Source organism: Balaenoptera acutorostrata, chromosome 20 (genome assembly GCF_949987535.1).
Source record: "Balaenoptera acutorostrata chromosome 20, mBalAcu1.1, whole genome shotgun sequence".
Lineage (NCBI taxonomy): Eukaryota > Metazoa > Chordata > Mammalia > Artiodactyla > Balaenopteridae > Balaenoptera > Balaenoptera acutorostrata.
The window spans coordinates 3994363-4013447 of NC_080083.1; the positions used below are offsets into that span (position 1 = coordinate 3994363).

A 19085-nucleotide genomic window follows, 5' to 3' on the forward strand; every position below is an offset into this window, starting at 1 on the left:
TACGAGATTAGAAATCAATTACAGGGAAAAAAAACGTAAAAAACACAAACACATGGAGGCTAAACAACACATTACTAAATAACCAAGAGATCACTGAAGAAATCAAAGAGGAAATCAAAAAATACCTAGAGACAAATGACAATGAAAACACGACGATCCAAAACCTACGGGATGCAGCAAAAGCAGTTCTAAGTGGGAAGTTTATAGCTATACAAGCCCACCTCAAGAAACAAGAAAAATCTCAAATAAACAATCTAACCTTACACCTAAAGGAACTACAGAAAGAAGAACAAACAAAACCCAAAGTTAGCAGAAGGAAAGAAATCATAAGGATCAGAGCAGAAATGAATGAAATAGAAAAAAGAAAACAATAGCAAAGATCAATAAAATTAAAAGCTGGTTCTTTGAGAAGATAAACGAAATTGATAAACCATTAGCCAGACTCATCAAGAAAAAGAGGGAGAGGACTCAAATCAATAAAATTAGAAATGAAAAAGGAGAAGTTACAACAGACACCGCAGAAATACAAAGCATCCTAAGAGACTACTACAAGCAACTCTATGCCAATAAAATGGACAACCTGGAAGAAATGGACAAATTCTTAGAAAGGTATAACCTTCCAAGACTGAACCAGGAAGAAATAGAAAGTATGAACAGACCAGTCACAAGTAATGAAATTGAAACTGTGATTAAAAATCTTCCAACAGGGGCTTCCCTGGTGGCACAGTGGTTGAGAATCTGCCTGCTAATGCAGGGGACGCGGGTTCGAGCCCTGGTCTGGGAGGATCCCACATGCCGCGGAGCAACTGGGCCCGTGAGCCACAGCTACTGAGCCTGCGCATCTGGAGCCTGTGCTCGGCAACAAGAGAGGCCGCGATAGTGAAGAGGCCCGCGCACCGCGATGAAGAGTGGCCCCCGCTTGCCACAACTGGAGAAAGCCCTCGCACAGAAACAAAGACCCAACACAGCCAAAAATAAATATAAAAATAAATAAATAAATAAGACCCGGTGCAACCAAATAAATAAATAAATAAATAAATAATTAAAAAAAAATCTTCCAACAAACAAAAGTCCAGGACCAGATGGCTTCACAGGTGAAGTCTATCAAACATTTAGAGAAGAGCTAACCCCCATCCTTCTCAAACTCTTCCAAAAAATTGCAGAGGAAGGAACACTCCCAAACTCATTGTATGAGGCCACCATCACCCTGATACCAAAACCAGACAAAGATACTACAAAAAAAGAAAATTACAGACCAATATCACTGATGAATATAGATGCAAAAGTCCTCAACAAAATACTAGCAAACAGAATCCAACAACACATTAAAAGGATCATACACCATGATCAAGTGGGATTTATCCCAAGGATGCAAGGATTCTTCAATGTACGCAAATCAATCAATGTGATACACCATATTAACAAGTTGAAGAAAAAAACCCATATGATCATCTCAATAGATGCAGAAAAAACTTTCAACAAAATTCAACACCCATTTATCATAAAAACTCTCCAGAAAGTGGGCATAGAGGGAACCTACCTCAATATAATGAAGGCCATATACAACAAACCCACAGCAAACATCATTCTCAATGGTGAAAAACTGAAAGCATTTCCTCTAAGATCAGGAACAAGACAAGGATGTCCACTCTCACCACTATTATTCAACATAGTTCTGGAAGTCCTAGCCACGGCAGTCAGAGAAGAAAAAGAAATAAAAGGAATACAAATTGGAAAAGAAGAAGTAAAACTGTCACTGGTTGCAGATGACATGATACTGTATATAGAGAATCCTAAAGATGCCACCAGAAAACTACTAGAGCTAATCAATGAATTTGGTAAAGTTGCAGGATACAAAATTAATGCACAGAAATCTCTTGCATTCCTATATACTAATGATGAAAAATCTGAAAAAGAAATTAAGGAAACACTCCCATTTACCATTGCAACAAAAAGAATAAAATACCTAGGAATAAACCTACCTAGGGAGACAAAAGACCTGTGTGCAGAAAACTATAAGACATCGATGAAAGAAATTAAAGAGGATTCCAACAGATGGAGAGATATACCATGTTCTTGGATTGGAAGAATCAATATTGTGAAAATGACTATACTACCCAAAGCAATCTACAGATTCAATGCAATCCCTAGCAAATTACCAATGGCATTTTTTACAGAACTAGAACAAAAAATCTTAAAATTTGTATGGAGACACAAAAGACCCCGAGTAGCCAAAGCAGTCTTGCGGGAAAAAAGCGGAGCTGGAGGAATCAGACTCCCTGACTTCAGACTATCCTACAAAGCTACAGTAATCAAGACAATATGGTACTGGCACAAAAACAGAAATATAGATCAATGGAACAAAATAGAAAGCCCAGAGATAAATTCACGCACCTATGGTCAACTAATCTATGACAAAGGAGGCAAGGATATACAATGAAGAAAAGACAGTCTCTTCAATAAGTGGTGCTGGGAAAACTGGACAGCTACATGTAAAAGAATGAAATTAGAACATTCCCTAACACCATACACAAAAATAAACTCAAAATCGATTAGAGACCTAAATGTAAGACCGGACACTGTAAAACTCTTAGAGGAAAACATAGGAAGAACACTCTTTGACATGAATCACAGCAAGATCTTTTTTGATCCACCTCCTAGAGTAATGGAAATAAAAACAGAAATAAACAAATGGGACCTAATGAAACTTCAAAGCTTTTGCACAGCAAAGGAAACCACAAACAAGACGAAAAGACAACCCTCAGAATGGGAGAAAATATTTGCAAATGAATCAACAGACAAAGGATTAATCTCCAAAATATATAAACAGCTCATGCAGCTCAATATTAAACAAACAACCCTATCCAAAAATGGGCAGAAGACCTAAATAGACATTTCTCCAAAGAAGACATACAGATGGCCAAGAAGCACATGAAAAGCTGCTCAACATCACTAATTATTAGAGAAATGCAAATCAAAACTACAATGAGGTATCACCTCACACCAGTTAGAATGGGCATCATCAGAAAATCTACAAACAACAAATGCTGGGAGAGGGTGTGGAGAAAAGGGAACCCTCTTGCACTGTTGGTGGGAATGTAAATTGATACAGCCACTATGGAGAACAGTATGGAGGTTCCTTAAGAAACTAAAACTAGAATTACCATATGACCCTGCAATCCCTCTACTGGGCATATACCCAGAGAAAACCATAATTCAGAAAGACACATGCACCCCAATGTTCATTGCAGCACTATTTACAATAGCCAGGTCATGGAATCAACCTAAATGCCCATCAACAGATGAATGGATAAAGAAGATGTGGTATATGTATACAATGGAATATTACTCAGCCACCAAACGGAATGAAATTGGGTCATTTGTAGAGACGTGGATGGATCTAGAGACTGTCATACAGAGTGAAGTAAGTTAGAAAGAGAAAAACAAATATTGCATATTAACGCATATATGTGGAACCTAGAAAAATGGTACAGATGAACCGGTTTGCAGGGCAGGAATTGAGACACAGATGTAGAGAACAAACGTATGGACACCAAGGGGGGAAAGCCGCAGGGGGGTGGGGGTGGTGGTGTGCTGAATTGGGCGATTGGGATTGACATGTATACACTGATGTGTATAAAACTGATGACTAATAAGAACCTGCTGTATAAAAAATAAAATAAAATAAAATTCAAAAAATAAAAATAAAGTATAAAAGTTTCATACATAAAAAAAGGAAAATAATGGCAATTTCAAAATTACGTATCACAATTAATAGGCCGTGGATCAAGTTGTATTCAGAGATGAATTTATCACCTTAAGTACAATTGGAATAACTGAACTAAGATTTCAACTCAACTCATAATTTAGGATGCAGTCAGGCTCTGCTGTTTACGTGGCTATGACGAATTACTGACAGCAAGCCTGCTTTACGTTTTCTTATTTGCCACTAGCCTTTTCCCACGATGCTAGGACATTTATGGCTGTTCTTGTTATTGCTCCAGCTAAGACTGGAAAGGACCTTGCCTAGATGATGGTTTTCAAGTGCTGATTGGCCAGTGCACACTGAAGGCGTTTGTCATCACTAGATGGGGTTCCTTACAGATGTGTTATTTGAAACTGGGGCTTCATGGGGGATTTTAGGTTTGTTTCTCCTGGTTCTCCTGGTAGCATTCTTAAGGTGTATGCATGTAACAGTAGGGGGAGAGGGACGAGCAAAGAGGCCGGTGAAGGATGTTTCTTCTTGATGGCACTTAATAACCTACATAAACTTTCAATGTTTATTCCATGGAACTGGGTTTGAAAAATCACATCATCATCTCCCAGGATGGCAGAGGTCATCATAAGGTCACTATCGTTTTTCTAATCTCTACAAACAAGAGTGGTTTCTCTTAAATTACGCTGACCCACAGAGAGGCCACAGTGGGGGTGGTGGGAGGACTCTCACTTTAGGTCAGTCATCAAAGAACCAGAATTTCATAGTCATGTCCATGACAAGTCAAAAGAGGATTGGAGCCTGCCTGTTAAAAGAGTGCACACATTGCAAGTATGGACATTCTTGTTAGGTACTAAAATAGCTTTTTTCATGTGCACTGCAAGCTTTAAAAAGAGTCACATCATGTTTTCTTTCATACAGAGAAATGCATTGTAAGTAGCCATGGAAACACCACATTAGTAGGACTATCCTGCAAAGAGGAGAACATTACACATTTTTGGTATGTTGAAAGAAAAGAATCTAATATCTCATCTGATTTTTTAAGCTAAGATTGTTTCTAGAATGTCCTTGAGCTCTCTAATCTCCTGTTTAATCTCTTTAATCTCGAAAGCGTTATCAACTCTCAGAAGCCTGCTATGCCCAGTGTTCTAACTTCATCATTTATCTGGAAAATGTTCTGAAGGTAATTTTCCTTTGCTACATTAAAAAAGAAAAAAAAAGCCTTATCAAGCAAGATAAAGGGAATGACAGATTGTGCTGAATTATCTAAGTCATAGTAAAAGACTAAAAGACTTCTGTTGCTAGAAATTTCTGAAAATCATAATTATCTAGCTTGCCTTTGGTATGCTTGGACCATTTACATGAGCATTTTCACTCACTGGTTAATTGATTCATTCATTTATTCTTTCACTCCTTCATCAGTTCAGTTAGTTAAGTGCCTACTATGTGCTAAGCATCTGTCAGGTCCTGAGCATATAAAAAGCATGTAAAAGACATGATCTTAAGGAGATTATGTGTGGTGAGAGATACAGACAGTGCTCTTAGGGCTAAATCTGGGGACTGTGAGGGCCTAGGAGCAACAACCAACACCACCTATGGGGGTCACAGTGAGGGGGACTGGAGGAACGTAACTGCAGGAATCCCAGCACAAGTCGGGCTGAGCAGGTGGGGGGAAAGAGTGTGAGGGCAACAGGGAGACACACCAGAGCCTAGAGGCACATCTAGAGATTCAGAAGGAGCCCTTGATGACAGGGGTGCTGCAGCGTGAGGCTCTGCAGGAAGTAGGGGGGAAGTGAGCCTCCCAAGGTAAGGAGGGTCCAGATCCTGAAGAGCCTTCCCTGTTTTACAGTTTGGATTTTATCCTTAGGGCAATGGAGAGCCACTGAAGGGTTCTAACTAGCAAAGCAATGTGATCAGATCTGTTTTAGAAAGATGATTTTAAATGCCGAGTGAAAACGTAATTTGAAATATGACAGGAAAACCAGTTAGGGGCTATTCAGCAATGGAGAGGAGATACCAGATAACATCCAGATGAGGGACACCTGTGGCATGAACTGAGGTGGTGACACTGGCGCTGGGCAGAAGCGGACGCATTAGGTGGTTCAGGTAGAATTGAGAGGATGGGGTAGAGGAGGTGGAGGAGAGGGAGGAGTCCAATATGGCGCCCCCATTTGTGACTTTGACCTCTGTGCAGACTGTGGCCCCACTCGCCGAGGAGGAGGGACACTGGGGGGCTGGAAGTTTGGTAGAAGGAGGGAGAGAAGACAGTGGACTCTGTTTTGGACAGACTCACTGAGGTCGGAGGTCGAGGTTTCCACTAGGCAGCTGGGTGTGTGGGTCTCAAGTGGGCCGGAATGAAGCCATAGCGATGAATGTGAGCCCTGCTGGGGAGTGTTCCCCGTCACAGGGTCCAGAACAGAAGCTGGTGTGGAAGAGGGTGTGTAAGGCAGGGTGAGCAGAGGAAAGCCTCTAGCGCAAAGCGTGTGTCACATGACACCGCAAATGTTGCAATCAGCAAAACCCAGACAATGAAACAGTCTGCAGATCTTTAGATTCTGTGACAACTAAGATACATAAAAACCAAATGCAAAGCACGGATCTTGTTTAAACAAACTAACTGTAAAAAAACTTATGAGTTATTGGGAAAATGTAAACACTTCCTGGATATTTGATGAGGCATTATTATTAATTTTTTTCAGTATGATAAGACTGTTATAGTTTTTTTATAGTTTTTTTTTTTTGCTCTATTCTTTTTTTTGTTCTATTCTTTTTTATTGCAGTAAAATACACATAAAATTTACCATCTCTGTCATTTCTAAGTGTACGGTTTAGCGGCATTAAATGCATTCATAATGTTGTGCAACCATCGCCATCCATCTGCATAGCCCTTTTCCTCTAGTAAAATGGAAACTCTGTCCCCATTAAACACTAACTCCCCATTGCCCTTCCCCCCAGCCCCTGGCGACCACCATTCTACTTTCTGTCTCTATTTTGACTTATCTAAGCATCTCTAGGAATCATACAGTATTTGTATTTTTGTGACTGGCATATTTCACTTAGCATAATGTTGTGGTTATGTTTGATTTTACAAAAAAACTTTTAGAGATACATATAGTATTGTTGACAGATAAAACGATGTGATATTTGACATCTAATGCAAAATAATCTTGCAGAGCAGATAGTGGGGGAGAGATTATGGTGTAGATGAAACAAGAAAACAAGAATGGCCATGAGTTGCTAACTGTTGAGGCTGGATGATGGGTACGTGGGGATTCACTGAACTATTCTATTTTTGTGTACATTTGAGATTTTCCATAAGGAAAGCTAAAGATTAAAAAGAGTGTTCCCTGAACTTATGGTTACCAGGGTGGGGGGGAGGGATAGATTGGGAGTTTGGGATTGACATGTACACACTGCTATATTTAAAATAAAATACCTCGCTATGAAAAAAAAAAAAAAAGCATTCCTCCCATCCCCATGGCCAAATTCATGCAATACAACTGTTTTCCCAAGTGAAATCAATCCACAAAGTACAGGCTGAAGGACAGCTGTTCTTATATGCATGAGGCTAGGAACCCAGGACCCATAGCTCTGGTTTCCGTGTAACCTCCGTGCCCTGACTCTTGGCTTCCCCAAACTCTAGTTCTTGCTGAAAACACTGCTGGTAAATAGATTGCCATGTAGGAAGTGGGTCATGAGTAATAGCATCACCAGTGACATACTTCAGCTTCCCCCTCATGCCCTGAAGAGACAGGGAGCATATAGCCCAGTACAGGACATCATATTTACCTTCAAGGAGTCAAGCGAGTTCCCTGGATTTCTTCATAATAGCTGGTATCAGGTTCCACAGGCAATAATCATTCTGCAACCGTCATTTTCACTGGAGAAAAACACACTGCGTTTCTGTCACACAGCAAACAATTTCTTGAATATGTTTTACTTTTAATTTTAGCCTTATTTAGTGAATTTTAAAGTCCAGGAAAAATAAAAATGTGCTGTAAAGCGATACAGAGTGTTTTCCTATAGACTGCACACTACCAGTTACATCTTAAATAACCATGATTCATTCATCAAAACTAAGAATGTAACAGTGTACAGTGCTATTCACTGAACTACAGACTTCACTTGGATTTCCTGTCTATCTACTGGAAACTGATAGACAGGAAATCCTGGAAAAAGCAGAAATGCTTTTTCTGCTCTAGGATTCAATCCAATATCCACATTGTCTTTAGCTATCACATCTCCTCCATCTCCTCCAACATATGATGGTTCTCCATCCTTCCTGTCTTTCATGACCTTGACAGTGAAGTGTGCTTATTTGAAAATTAATGTACAGTCATACCATCCTTCAGGACTGCAGGATTCCATGAAAAGCAGGGGGCAGCTAGCCTTACAGACAGCAACTGGTAATTGGTCTGGTGAAGAAGTTTTAGAAGCTGAAACACCCTCTTGTTCCTTAAAACTTCTTTCATCCTCTACTTGCCTTTCTCTCCTTTCCAGTCTAGTGAAACTCTTCCAGTTGGGAATCAGCCAAAATGACCATCCTCTATGAAGAAAGAGATTCTATTTACAGGCCAAGTTGGTACTTGCTGGTTTCTGAAGAGGAAAATGCAACACAGCCATAGTGAAAACCTCTCAAATGTTTTTACAGGGAAGGTGATGACTTGGCCATTCTGCATCGAGCGGAGCCCACTATACTACAACCAGTCATGGCGCTGGCCCTTGAGATACTCCTTTTAAAGCCACGTTTGCCACTCATATTTTCATAAAAAAATTACTGCAACAAAACACAAAACAAACCTGGCTTAGCTTAGTGAGAGCTGCTGCTTTATTGATGCATTTGCTTTATGGTCTAAAATGGGGTTTTAATAAATTTCTGCTCTGGTGGACACATTCAGAGCCGACGTATTTTATATCTGGGTTGCTCCTTCCTGCCAGGGCTTAGCATTCTTCATCTCCATCTGGGTCTCTAGGAAGGCAAAATGCACACTTACCACTACTTAGAATCCTACTTGCCTTGGGCGCTCCCAAATCCCAAAATGTATTACATCAAGTGTGAACAGGTCAACTTGCCCTCACCATCTCTGTGGTAGCTTTGTTTTCATCAATAAATTTAAAGATAAACTATCAAATCAGAAATCATGCTCAAATGCAAACACAGCGAAGACTCACTAATCTAGACTCCACTAACTCCAAGTCTGTCATGATTATTCATAAGTGGTAATGACGCTTTAAGTAAAAAAATTGGACATTATGTCTTTCCCTATGAATTTTCAGTTTGCTCAGGGATAAAGTAGATCTATTCAGATGTCAGTTGCTATTTCAAAAGAAGGACTGATCTTATGAAATTAAAGTTTTTTCTAATATACTTCAGGATCTAGAGATTTTTCTGTGGTAAGGGATCCCGATATTTGATATATTATGGCGTGATGGTACAATTCATTACTTGGTTGATAATAGATACCATCCTTGGACTAATGGGACCACTTCTTTAAAAGGGATGTACAATTTAGAATTTTTACTGTCAACTGATTTCCTCCTTAGTTGTATTATAAGCTCCTTGAATTTAAGGATTATGCACTTTATATCTTTTGTGTCCCTAACTCACTGTCTCCATCGCAGCCTCACTGTGGGGCTCAGAAAAATGCCTCACGTATAGGAAATACTTAGTGTTTGGGGAAATTTGGGGAAATTTGCAGTCTTTAAAATACCGAACCCTTCCATCCATGAATATAGTAAATCCTTTATTTCTTTCCCCCTCCCATAAGGTTTTGTTGCTTTCTCCATAAAAATCTGACACACCATTTGTTAGATTTACTTCTGGACACCTTAAAAGTTTTATTGCCATGGTTAATAATGTCCTTTAACAATAACTATTGATTTTTGTATATTGATTTCTAGCAAACTTACTGAACTTTCTTTTTTTTTTTTTTTTTTTTTAAAGGATTTTCTTATTTATTTATTTATTTATTTATTTATTTATTTTTGGCTGTGTTGGGTCTTCGGTTCGTGCGAGGGCTTTCTCCAGTTGCGGCAAGCGGGGGCCACTCTTCATCGCGGTGCGGGGACCGCTCTTCATCGCGGTGCGCGGGCCTTTCTCTATCGCGGCCCCTCCCGTCACGGGGCACAGGCTCCAGACGCGCAGGCTCAGCAATTGTGGCTCACGGGCCCAGCTGCTCCGTGGCATGTGGGATCTTCCCAGACCAGGGCTCGAACCCGTGTCCCCTGCATTAGCAGGCAGATTCTCAACCACTGCGCCACCAGGGAAGCCCCTGAACTTTCTTATTAGTATTAATATTTATTTGCAGATTCTCCTGGGCAGTCTATGTAAACGTGTATTCTTTGTACTAATTACGTTACACCTTTTCTGCAATCTTTAGCTTTTCGTGTCTATTGTGCTTTTTAAAACTGAGACATAATTATCAACCAATAAAATGCATAGGTCCTAATTATTTAGTTCAATTAGTTCTGACAACTATACACACTTGTGTAATGAACACCCCAATCAAGATATAGAGCATTTTCATCACTCCAAGACATTCCTTTGCAGTCAGTTCCCACCTCCCAGCCCTAGGCAACCAACAGTCTGCTTTTCTGTGGCTATCAATCAGTGTTTCCTGTTCTTGAACGTTATAGAAATGGAATCACACAGGATACTTTATTTGGGTACTGGCTGCTTTTGCACGGCACAGTGTTGTCTTAAATTTCATTTATATTGCTGCCTGCATCAGTAATCCATCCTTGTATGACTGAATAATATTCCATTGTTTGGATCTCCCACAGTTTGTTATCCCATCTCCACGTCAATAGAATTGGGTTGTTTTGAATTTGGGGCCATTATGAATAAGGCTGCTATAAACATTTCAATCTTTTAACTTTTTCTTTTATTTTCTCATTATGTTAGCTAGGACCTGTAGTCTGACATTTAATGTCAATATTTGCAACGGGCTTTTGAAGACATACTTCATCAAGTTGAGAGAGTTCCCACTTATTCCTAGTTTACTTGAGAGGATTTATTTATCTATTTGAGGGAGGTATCTTTGTTTAATCAAGAATGATTACTGGATTGTATTAAATGTCTTTTCTGCATCTATTGAAATGATCTTTCTCCTTTCATCTGTTAATGTGATGATGATATTAATCTACCTTCTAAGGCGTCTTTACATTCTTGGATAAATCTTAATTAGCAACGAGTTAAGAGATTACTCTGCCAGATTTAAAAAATAATGGGTGATTTCTTACATTTGTCTCTTTGTGCATGTATGAAAGGAGCCTAATGTTTTCAGTTTTGTCTCAAGGCTTAATGGCCCCATAAAATGAGCTGAGTGGATTTTTTTTCTATTTTTCTGAAGCAATTTTACGATATTAAAATTATCCATCTCTTGAAGACAGAAGTTACCTGTAAAACCAACCAGGCTTGGCGATCGTGCCTGTGTATGTCTGGGGAGAACAGCAGGGGGCAGGTGGGCTGATTCAGTTTCTCTGATAGCAACGTGTATGCTCACATTTCATATCTCTTCTTGAGTCAATTTTGTTGTTATATTTTTCCAGAAAATTGCCCTTTTCATCTGCGTTTTCACGTTTATTGGCATTGTTCATAGTATTTATCTTTTATTTTTCTACTGCATCTCTATTATGTTCTTTCCGTTCAGAGTATTGTTTATTTTTACTTTAATTTCTCTTCTTCTGATCATGTTAGCCAGATGTTTGCCTATTTAATTTGCCTTCCAAAAGAGCCATTTTTTTCCTTTTGTTACTCCTCTTGACTGTGTCTTTGTTTGTAATGTTATCAACTTCCTCTCTTATCTTTATTATTTCCTTCCTTCTAATTCCTTTGGGTTTACTCTGCTGCCCTGTTCTTTTTCTAAGCTTTGATTTACATGCTAAGTAGTCTTTTCCAACCCTTCTTCTTTGTTTCTTATGTGCATTTAAAGATATATTTCAGTTGTTTACAGTGGTGTACTGGAACCAAGGGTAGCCGGCTCATTTTGGGCTGTGAGAATTCATTTTGTGTATTTCTTCCCAATTCCACCTCCACCCTTGGTTGGTAGCTTGAAACAGACCTGGTGGGATACTTACAGTATGGATGGGCAAATGCTATAAATCGTACCTTCCTTGCCCTCCGCACCCACACACATGCACACACACACACACACACACCCTGCCCAACACTGAGAGCCTCTTGGAAAACATTTACCCACACAACACTTGTTGTTTTCCAGACTTCGTATTTAACGTTTGTATTATGATTTGGTTCTAAAATTCCCTTATTTCTTCTTTACTCATTGGTTGCTTAAAAATACATTGTAAGAAAAATTTCCAATCATATTAAATCATTTTGTTGTTGTTGATTTTTAATTTTATTGTGATGTAGGCTGTAGGATATCAATTCTTTGGCATTGGTTCGGACTTGGTTGGTAGCATACTATATGGTCAACTTATTTAAAATATTCCATGTATACCTGAAAACGTGAGTATTCTTTAATCCTCAGGGTTCTACACACCTCCCTTTGATCAGCTTGTTAATTGTAGTCGTCCAAATAGTCTCTATCATTACTTTTTGTCTGCTTAATCTGTCAATTCTGGGAAAGGAATATTAAAATCTTCCACTATACTGGTTTGTAAATTTCTTTTTGTTTTCCACCAATTTTTGATTTATATATTTTGAAGCTAAATTGTTAGGTACAGTATATGATTACTACAGCTTTCTGATAGTTTCCCTTTTATTAATGTGTAGTGTCCTTTTTATCCTTAACAGCATATTTTGCCTTAATTATTTTTTTATCTGTTACTTATGTCAACACAGTGGCTTTTTCCAGTTAATATCTGCCTGGTATATAATAGCTTTCAATCCTTTATCACTCACCTTTTCATTGTATTTTCGGTATGTTTCTTATAAACAGCATATAGCTAATTTTTTCCCATCATCTTTACTCTTCTGATAACAGAATTCTAAGTTGCTGTTATTTTCCCTCACTACTTTGAAGCTATTACTCCATGTCTTCCAGCCTCTGATAATACTGTTAGAAATTCTGCTGCCATTTAAGTTGTTGTTCTATTATTGATCATTTATTTTTTCTTCCTGAATATTTTGGTTTCCTCATTTCGCTGCAATGAGTCTAAGTGTGAATTTATTTGTATTTATTATGCTTAGGTTTCCTGTGTTTCTTTGATCTGAAGATTTTTTTTTTTTATCAAGTCTGGATAATTGTCAACTATTATCATATGAACATCGTTTCTACCCCACTATCTTTATTCCCTCTTTTTGGAACTCTTGTTAGATATACAGTTGACCCTTGAACAAGTGGGGTTTAGGGATGCTGACCCTCCATGCTGCTGAAAACCTGCATACAGTCAGCCCTCCAGACCCACGGCTCTGCATCCAAGGACTCAAGGAATTCGATTCAAGGAATTTTAGATTGTACAGTGCTGCAGTATATATTTATTGAAAAATACCCATGTAAAAGTGGACTGCTCAGTTCAAACCTGTGTTGTTCAAGGGCCAACTGTCTGTTGAATTTTTTCCATCTATATTCCATGTCTTCTAAATTTCCTGTCTTCTAGTATCTTCCCATCTGTGCTCTGGGCAGTATACCTAGACAGGCTTCCAGTTCATCAATTATCTTTCAACCTTTTTTTTCTTTCATACCCTTTAATACCTTTCTTTCTTCTTCGTGTCACACTGGGTTCTCCTTCAGATTATTTTTCAATTACGTTTTTGGGCTGTAGTTTTCATGTTTCCTTTTTCTGTTGACTTTCATTCACCATGAATCATTTCCCTGTGCATTTTGTAATATGGGATTACAAGAGGGACTTTATTTTCCTTTGGGACTCCTGGCAGCCTGAGTTGTCAAGGGTCCCTCCAGTGTGTTCCGTTTGCTTCTTCTGAACACCCCAGAGCCAGCAGAGCCCAAGAGCGATTTTATTACATTACCCTTCAGCGCAGGGATTTCCCACACCACAAACGCAGCGCGGAGCAAACTCTGAACACACAGGCCCGAGATGCTGAGTTTTCATGGGAGAATTATTTATTGATTTAGTCTCCTGGTTTCCCAGCGAGAGTCATGGCTGAGACAACTTCCATCTTGTGTCTCTGGACCGGCGGGCAGAGTTTATTAGTCCCAGTTTTCATTGAGTTAGCAGTCCATCAGTGGTCGAATTCCTAGCTAACCAGATTAGATAACTTCCCCCTGACACCACTCCACACCACCCTGGCTGGGGCATGAGGTCATACACCTACCTCAGCGGCCCACAGCCCCCTCCCAGCTTCTGACTTGTATGCTTTCCCGTTTTGCTCTTGAGCACAGCCATAGATTTTTTTGTGTTACGATAAAATATTCATAACATATAATTTACCATTTAAACCATTTTAAGCGTACAATTCAGTGGCACTTCGTACTTTCACACTGTTGTGCAACCATTACTACCTTCCATCTCCAGAACGTTTTTTCATCTTCCCAAACTTGAACTCCATAGCTACTTAACACTAACTCGCCACTGTCCCCCTCCCCCCACCCCCAGAACCACCATCCTACTTTTTTTTTTTAAAGAGTGAATTTTTTTTATGGTACGTAAACCCCTGTAAGGCTGTTTTAATTTTTATTTATTTATTTATGGCTGTGTTGGGTCTTTGTTTCTGTGCGAGGGCCATCTCTAGTTGCGGCAAGTGGGGGCCACTCTTCACCGCGGTGCGCGGGCCTCTCACTATCGCGGCCTCTCTTGTTGCGGAGCACAGGCTCCAGATGTGCAGGCTCCAGATGCGCAGGCTCAGTAGGTGTGGCTCACGGGCCTAGTTGCTCCGCGGCATGTGGGATCTTCCCAGACCAGGGCTCGAACCCGTGTCCCCTGCATTGGCAGGCAGATTCTCAACCACTGCGCCACCAGGGAAGTCCCAACCATCCTACTTTCTGTCTCAATGAATTTGATGACTCTAGGTAACTCACATAAGGAGAAATCATACAGTATTTGTCCTCTTCTGTCTCAGTTATTTCACTTAGCATACTGTCCACAAGCTTCATCCATGCTGTAGCAGGTGTCAGAATTTCCTTCCTTTTTAAGGTTGAATAATATTCCGTTGTATGTATAGACCATGTTTTGTTTTTCCATTCATCCACAGATGGACACTTGGGCTTCTACCACCTTTTGGGTATTGTGAATAATACTGCTACGAACATGGGTGTACAAACCTCTCTCCAAGTCCCTGTTTTCAGTTCTTCTGGGCACAGATATATACCTAAAAGTGGAGTTCCTGGATCATATGGTAATTTTATGTTTAATTTTTTGGGGAACTACCATACCATTTTCTACTGCAACAGCCACAGATTTTCTTAAAAGCTGTACTATTTTATCCTGCATTTCTATATGTTATTAGTGGGAGGTTATACATGGGATCCAAGGCTGCTATCTTCCCAGAACCAAAAATCCTGCCTTCTTTAGCTGATATAATTATTTTCCCCCATATTACTTTTCTTACCCAAGTTCTGGGTCTTTCTGTGACTATTCCAGGTCCCAGATACTCATTTCAGAGTAGCTAAGCTAAAACAAGTCTGTGCAGGCGTATATAAAGTATACATATACCATATATATGGTACATATATATGGTGTGTGTGTATATATATATATATATATATATGGTATATATATGGTATATATGTATGTATACCATATATATTGATTTATTTGTGGCACCTGCAGCTGAATGAAGCAGGGGGTACTCCTCTTCCTAATTTGGAAGTACAATGTCTGTCCAGGGGAATGTCTGCTTTGAGTGGATTTGTGTTCACGTAAAGATTTTGGGGTTCTTACCATGTAAGAAAATATTTGATCACTAGACTCTGGGTTGTTTTTTCCACTTAAATTATGTGTCCATTCCAAGTGTATTTCCTAACCATGAGTTTGCTAAGCCTCCTTTATTAAAAAAATAACCAGGGTTTAATATAGGGTGCTATCTAATGACTGAGGCAAAATGAAATTCCAGTTCTTTTTTCTGGAGGTTTATAACGTCATGAAGTTTCTCTGAGCATGCTAAATTCTTCTATACTATCCTCTTTCCTCCAGATTTCGTCTTGAATGTACTGCCACCTTACCTTAAAATTTTTTTCTCTTCCCAAGAGTGAGCAAGTTGTAGCACAAGTCATTTTCTGCTAATGAAAAAACTTCAAGAACATGACTCATTAAATTTCTAGTTATCAAAGAAAATAAAAGTGTATCCCTTTGAAGGGGTGCTTTAATCAAAATTGTATTCACTCATAATTTTAATCAGCGAACCCTTACTGAGCTCCTCACACAGGGACAGGTGATGCATAAACAGGACGTGGTCCCTTCTTCACAAATAGTTCAATATCAGGGGAAGCAATTGGAAAAACAAATAATTTCAGACAGTTATTTCCAACAGGGTGGCAGACTTGCAGCTCTTATCCATTGTTCCTCTGAAAACAATAAAAGTCAGGCTAAAATGCAATCAAAATTTTAAAAGCCTGTACTGATAAGCTGTTATAAAAATAAGGATTCATTGGAGGCCGAAATCAAGTGAAAGTAGAAATGTGCAGGGATGAGCAGAGTACTAAAGAATATTTGCTGGACGTTGGTGACCTAAAGCTTTTGTTTTCACAGCTTCAAGGGGCAGAAGACATGGCTTAGGAGCTGCCCAGGGTGCGGTGTTTAATAGGAGACCCCATCATTAAAGCTGGACTACCCCTTCCCCCAGAGGCTACCCATGCAAAATTGAGTTAGAATTTATCTTGACACCCAGTGGACACCAAAGAAAATTACCTGATTGAAACTGAATGCTGAGTAAAGGAAAGAAAGTGTCCCCTTTGAAACCATGTCTATACCCATCTCTTCCTCACACTGTTTTGCAGGCAAAATTTAGTCTAACTGAAATCTCTGAAAAATTCTCAAGCCTATAATTTGATTTAAAGTGATCTTGGGTTGGTCATACCTGCTGGCATCTGGCAAACAGAAACCCAAACCTTCTTTGGAGGATTTCTCTGAAGGAACCCACCTTCAAACTAAACCTCAAAAAATTCCTTTGGAAAAACTTCCAGAAGATCCTAATTTATATAAGAAATACCAAACTAATAATGAAGCAAGTGACCATGACTGAGAGGCAGCAGAAACTAAGGACATCAGTATGAAACATGAAAAGATTTCAGATACTGGAATTGTCAAAGACAGACTGTAAAAGAGTCATATCTAAAGAAATAAATAAGAGGTTAAACTTATGAGCAAGGGAAAAGAAACTGTGAAAATGATCAAGCAGATCTGAAAAAGTCAAATAAAACTTCCTATAGAAATAAAAAATATCATAAATGAAATTTTAAAACTCACTGTCTGAAGTTAACAGCAAATAAGACCCAGCAGAAGAGAGAATTAGTGAGCAAGAAAATAGATATAAATAAATGCTGGACTACATTACAGAGGCTTAAAAGAGATAGACAATCTTTAATCAGAGACCCAGAAGGAGAAGAGAGAATGAAGAGGGAGACGGGAGAGTCGATGTTTGAAGGGATGGATGGTGGATAAGAAAATGACCAGAATTGATGAAAGATACCAGTGCTGAGGTTCAGGAAGTCAGAGTTCCTAAAAGGATGTGTAAGAAGGAATACCTACCAGGACACATCATGAAAATGTAGAACAGTTAAAGTCAAAGTCAAGATCTTAAATGAAGCCGTAGAGAAAAGACAGATCACCTAGAAAGAAGCTGCTGTTCAGACGGATGCCTAACTTCTCACCAGCAGCAGGAGAAGCCAGAAGTCAGTGAAATCATATCTTCGACATGTTAAGGAAAAATATTAGTTAATTTAGATGATTAACTGGGTCTTGAAGGAGGAGTAGGTAGCTTAGGTCTCATGTTTTCTCAAGGGCTCAGTCTCCCCTGGGCTTCTGCTCCTTCAAAGCAATCATATTTCAGTGAGTGCCCCTGGCCCCGATGGTTCTTATCAAAGGTTCGATGAGGGGTGTGCCCCTCTGCTGGTTTCCCTGGTAACCAATGAGCCAACCCCTGTAACTGGTAACCTCCTGCTCCCCCAGGAACAAAGACTGCTGCCACGTCCTGCCCACAGTCTGCCACACACAGTGGGATGTACTTCCAGGACCTTGCCTCGGGCATGTAAGCTCCTCCATCCATTAAACCATCGATGTCTCTGTCGCTGACTCTGGGCTCCTCCTTCCGTCTTGAGGCTGGGCAGGCCTGCGGGGTGTAGCCCAACATGAGGGAAGAGCCTTATTGATCCTGGTCTGATTCATTAGGAGTCATTTGGATCCACAAGGGTGGGGAAGCACGTGCTTCTTACTGCATTTTTATCTTTGTAAACATACCATAGAACACCAGTTCACAGACTGATAGGTAAATGCTGTGGACTGAATGTTTTGTGTGTCCCCTCCCCAAATTCATGTGTTGAAATCCCAATGCCCCATGTGATGGCATTAGTATGTGGGGCCTTTGGGAGATGCTTAGGTCATGAGGGTGGAGCCCTCATGAGTGGAATTAGGGCCCTTATAAGGAGACCCCATAGAGTACCCTTGCCCATTACACCATGTGAAGACACAGGGAGAAGATGTGGGCTGTGAACCAGCACGAGGGCCGTCACCAGCATGAGACCACGCGGGCAGCTTGATCTTGGACTTCCCACCCTCCAGAACTGTGAGAAATAAACTTCTGTTGTTCATAAGCTATGCAATCTGTGGCATTTTGTTACAGCAGCCTGAATGGACTAAGACAGTAAATAAGAAAGAACTTAATTTTTGTTTGATTTGATGCAATAAATTTGGAAGCTGATTTTTTGTTGTTTTAAATGTAAAGTAAAACCTGGTATGTGACTGAATTCAGGTTAAGTAGAAAATCAAAATCATTTCTTTCAAAATCTCAACTCTCATTTCCATCTGAAACTTTTTATCAAGTCAATCTAGGCACATGTTTATGGAAAAGTTTAATAGTTATACTGACAACTGCCACGTCCCAACTCTAAGCCACACTACTTGCTTTCAATCCCATTATTATTTATTCTGGTATATGTCTCTAAATATATCATTATACTGCTACTCATTGATTCTTCTTTTTTTTTTAAATTAATTAATTTATTTTAAGCTGTGTTGGGTCTTCGTTTCTGTGCGAGGGCTTTCTCTAGTTGCGGCAAGCGGGGGCCACTCTTCACCGCGGTGCGCGGGCCTCTCACTATGGCAGCCTCTCTTGTTGCGGAGCACAGGCTCCAGACGCGCAGGCTCAGTAATTGTGGCTCACGGGCCTAGTTGCTCCGCGGCATGTGGGATCCTCCCAGACCAGGGCTCGAACCCGTGTCCCCGGCATTGGCAGGCAGATTCTCAACCACTGTGCCACCAGGGAAGCCCGACTCGTTGATTCTTATTTGGC

The 19085-nt window shown here is 39.8% G+C and overlaps 1 long non-coding RNA gene across 2 annotated transcripts in view; it reads left to right on the forward strand.

The window, feature by feature from the left end:
- LOC114236863 (uncharacterized) overlaps window positions 1-18696 on the forward strand; it is a 49575-nt gene extending 30879 nt beyond the window's left edge. The window contains exons 3-6 of one of the 2 annotated variants that reach the window (XR_003622709.2): window positions 4637-4715; window positions 4827-4898; window positions 14832-14975; window positions 16328-18696. This is a non-coding gene — a long non-coding RNA (uncharacterized LOC114236863). The remainder of the gene's footprint in view (window positions 1-4636; window positions 4716-4826; window positions 4899-14831; window positions 14976-16327) is intronic. The other variant, XR_003622710.2, reaches the window with a different exon arrangement.
- Window positions 18697-19085: the final 389 nt, after the last annotated feature.